Consider the following 4695-nt stretch of genomic DNA (forward strand, 5'->3'; position numbering starts at 1 on the left):
CATATACACACGCATACCCTAGATAGCTAGTTGACCTCACATTAATGCTTTTGCACTGAGGGAGGAGGTCTAAGTACCCCGAGAGAACCCACGTATCCACAGGGAGAACATGAAAACTACACGCAGAACTGCTCCCCTGTGGATCTCTGGACTAATTATACAATAAACAATTTGCTTATTTGATATTTAGTTAACCAAGTGATATGGTTTTCAGTGAGATCTAACAAACACTTTGGTGCTGAAATAAGAATTTACTGAGTTTTCTCTTAACAAGATAGATTTAAAAAAAAAAAAAAACGACACATATAGTTCAGGGATGTGCAAACTTTTTGGTCACATTGTCCAAAATCATAAAGTCGGAAGTACTTATTGGCCGGAAAATTGTAATAAACTTGAATATTGAAATCGCAAAAAATATATTGTGATTTTTTTTAACCTGCTTAAAAATAAATGTAGTATGTAATATTTTAGGGCTTGTTTACAATTTTCAGTCTTTTTACAAGCGTATAAACCGCTTAAACAATAGCTTAAACATAAGTCGTTAAACAAAAGAAAACTACCATCTCTCAAGCATGGTGTTGCATTATAATTAGGGGGTGGATTTGCTCGAGATTTACTGGTGCATTGTACGAATTAGATGGCGCGATGAAAATGATGAGGACCAGCTCCAAATTCTTTAACTTCAGCTCGTATCAACAGTTGGACGGTTGAAGTTGGACATAATTAAGTTGTTCCAACAGGACAGGGATCCCAAACACAAACTAGTTTTTGGAATGACTAACATTAAGCTTCAGCTTGTTGTAAACGTGTGGGCTATGACGTCGATGATAATGATGAGCGTGTATATACTTCTGACAAGAACTGGAAGTGTTTTATCTTTTGTTATAATAGTGTTGTTGAAAGGACTCTCACAGAAAGAACACATGCTTTATCACACTCACACACGAGCTATGTGTCCGACCTCACACATTGAGCACACGTCTTCAATAGATTGGGCAAAGGGCCATAAATCCCCCAGAGGGAATATGTGATAGGTTAATGTATCTACAACATTACGGAGAGATGTAAAACCTAATGGGAGTCCAAATAAAGCTGTCAGAATGGTACTTAATTTGGTGAATAAATGGAGCAGTGGAGCACACATGACAATTATCCCATACCTTTTCAAGTCTATATAGATATATGTGTGTATGTGGAAAAAGGGAGCAGGACCATGAATCACTTTGCATGCGGGGTCATTTATCTCCTTTGAATAGGTACTTTCTTAGGGAGGACTGCAGCGCACTCTGAGGACGATTGTGCAGCTTGTCGCCCCGGGTTGTATTGCCCCTCGTGGGCTCAGACGTCAGAGGACCTCCTTTGTCCCCCCGGATGGTTCTGTCCAACAGGATCATCGTCTGGACATCAGCCAGGTACAGTCTGCATTATCAGAGGGTGCAGATCACACCCGTTAAAATAATTTGCTCTGTGTGTCGTACTTTCCAAGCGATTAGACAGAAATATGTGCAGGAGGCAGATCTTCAATAGTAAAACAATATTTATTCATGAGCTGCCGCTGAAATTATGTTTTACAGTGATATATATAGTAAGATATATATTGCACGGTAACAAAACAGGCTTGATGGTGAATGACAGTGGATTAGAATATTATATAAGCTGTGATGACAGGTAACAATTATTTCAGCCATAAATAGTCCAAGCTCACTGTCAGATGGTATAGCATTTTTAGATGTTTTCAAGCATTCATATTAAACCGAAATGATCATGAATCATCTACCTGAAAAGGTCTAATTAGAATTGAGTGCAGGCCACAATACTTTTTTACTTCTTAAAGTTTTGTGTAGATTACTGGATTTAACACAGTTAGAGAAAACCCACAGGCAGCTGATGTATGTAAAGCTGGAGGGTATAAATAAGAATATAGAAGCAACACCTTGGACTCCCCTGCTACAAAGCAATGAAGATTTAACCTTAAACATTATATGAAAACTCTATTTTTTAATATTTTAAAATTTATTTCCTCCAGTTATTGACCTATTAGATTTAAAACCTGTTGTTTAAATAATCCCATTGTTGTAAAACCTATTCCTATTTTAAAGATTTTCACCTATAGAGGAGGTGTTATGCAGTGCACTGGTCTTACTTTTTTAGCCTACTGTAGCAGGCATCAATTATGTTGCATTTATATGCACCTTCAACTCCTACATGTATAGTGTAGCAACAGTTTATTACAATAAACATGAAAAACGCTCTACTTCACATTAAGAAGTAGCTTCAAATTTTGTTTTGCTGCAACTATTGCAGTGGATGTCCTATGCGTCCATCCACATATCTACATAGCTAATGTATAGAAGTAATTAAACGTCACTATGTTGCTTCTTGCCTTCTCTTTTATTACAAGTCTGAGAGATGCCATACCCCCTTTTAGCCTTAGGTTGAAGAGTGTTTTGTCAATTTGTGCAGGAAGTGGCCCAGAATCTAAAAATAGTTTTGAAATTGTGTTTGTTATTTTCGTGATACTTCAGCTGTGGAGTTTGCCACCTATTTTCCATTCCTCCCACTGAATTTTTGTGGAGGATATTAAATCTGAATAGAACTAATATTTTCTTTATTGCATCGTTTGCATTGTGCCACACTGCATGATTAAAAATAAAAAAATAAAAAATACCTCTCACGTTGTTACAATAATAAAGACAGATGCTGATTTGTAATTTTGCTCTACCCATGACCTTTATTTAGATTATGATCAGGGCAACAAATGACAGTGTGGGTTTTATTGTCTGATTATTTTTCTAGGACACCAGTGCCCACCTGGCTACGCTTGTCCACCTGGTTGTGCAGAGCCAGTCATCTGCGGTCCAGGCACTTTTCAGTCTTTATCTGGCCAGCCAGTTTGTGACAGCTGCCCACCTGGTAAATTAACTGTTCTCACGTGTTTATCTGCTTTAACTTAATGCATGTTTTTACTTGGAGGTATGTTTGTTTTTTCTCATAAAACCTGAATTGTTTCCCAGGTTTTTACTGTCTTGAAGGTTCTTCTATTCCGTCTCCGTGTCCAGTGGGCTATGTCAGTCCATTAGCTGACAGGATGTCCCTGAGCGAATGCTCCCCCTGCCCCTCCGGCCGCTTTTGTAACAGCAAAGCTCTGACAGAACCGTCTGGACCCTGCAGCCCAGGTCTGTCAGTTTGCAAGCAGAATGTAAAAAAAAAAAAAAAAACATACCTAAAAAAGGTTATTTTTATACAGAAGATATTTTTGGAGACGAGTTAATGTCATGAATAGTTGGAGTATTTAATGTTTACGTGAGAGTTAATGGCAAAGTATTTGGTCAAAATATCATTCATAACTTCTACAACCATGTCGTTAGAATAATTATAGCTTAATAGCTTAATAGCTTGTCCTAAACCTGCAACATACAAGGTAGGCTCTACTAATGCTCGATTCTTATCTCTTTTTTGTCTTTTAACATATTTTTGTTATATCACCTACAATAATTAAATATTTGTGCTAAAACATTAGATTCTAGAATTTATTATCTCTAAATGTAAAAAAAGAAGAGACAAAAAGGAGTCAGATACCTCAACTTTAAATCACCAAAACTGAGCACAAACTGAATAAAATTTTAAGATAAAAATAGCATTTGAAGTTGCAGATCTAGCTCTAACCCCATGTGAAATAATTTTTCCAGAAGAATTTGGAAATGAGTATGTTTATAATAAAACCTGTCTGCAGAAAATATTTTCGTGCGACAAAAAAGTGAATGTTTGACAAAAATGTCAAGATACCAGAGTAGCAGGATGATCCCTAAAACTAGCCGGTTCAGATTAAAATCTAATTGAGTTACTTTTATATCTCTGTCTTATCTTGATTCTTTACATTCATATTTGGAAGTTTTTATTATACAACACTTAAGGTTTAACAGCAATCATGTAGAAGGTGGACAGACAAAGGCAGCTTCTCTTTTTATACCGCAAAAGGCAAATAAACTGAATCTGAGTCACAATCATTTTAAAATACGTTGAGATAAACTTGACTTAATATTACAAAATGTGTCTGTTTTTTTTCTGCAAAACCCTTAAGCCATTTTGGTAAAATAGTAAATATTTCAATAATCCTTAGGGGAATGTTTGTCCATATTGTCCACAGGGCATTTTTGTTCCCAGGGGTCCACCGAGCCTTCACCTCTCTCCCAGCCGTATGGTGATGTGTGTCCCATGGGGCACTTCTGTCCTCAGGGAAGTGGGTCACCCAAACCCTGTCCTGTTGGCAGTTTCCTTCCTGACACGGGAGCTTCATCCCACTCCCAATGCCGTCCTTGTCCCCCAGGGAAGTACTGCCAAACTCCCGGAGCCTCACAACCCTCAGGTGGGGGGCGACACTTGTTTAATTCTGATTCTGTCCATATATAGTCTAAGTGTGGAACAGCTCGGCTTATTTTGTAATTATATGATGCAATGCAACCTCTTCTAAATAAATAGCTCTTTGTGTTAGGTTTATGTTATACAGGTTTCTTCTGTGTTGGAGGAGCTGATAGCCCCACACCGCGAGCCAACTCATCTGTTTTTAATTGTCTTGTGGAAATCCTGAACCTTTACTCGATGAAAATAGACACTGTCTTCTGGATTCATAATCTCTCCTGCTCCAACTTTTCTGGTAAATCATGTATTAGTATATATTTCTTGATGTTAAAGAGA

The 4695-nt window shown here is 37.5% G+C and overlaps 1 long non-coding RNA gene across 1 annotated transcript; it reads left to right on the forward strand.

The window, feature by feature from the left end:
* The first annotated feature begins 1260 nt into the window (after nucleotides 1-1260).
* LOC118566820 lies at nucleotides 1261-4695 on the forward strand. The gene is made up of 5 exons (XR_004933311.1): nucleotides 1261-1412; nucleotides 2797-2913; nucleotides 3015-3176; nucleotides 4148-4366; nucleotides 4493-4695. It is a non-coding gene; the product is annotated as an uncharacterized LOC118566820 (long non-coding RNA).

The sequence above is a fragment of the Fundulus heteroclitus genome, chromosome 18 (genome assembly GCF_011125445.2).
Source record: "Fundulus heteroclitus isolate FHET01 chromosome 18, MU-UCD_Fhet_4.1, whole genome shotgun sequence".
Taxonomy (NCBI): Eukaryota; Metazoa; Chordata; class Actinopteri; order Cyprinodontiformes; family Fundulidae; genus Fundulus; species Fundulus heteroclitus.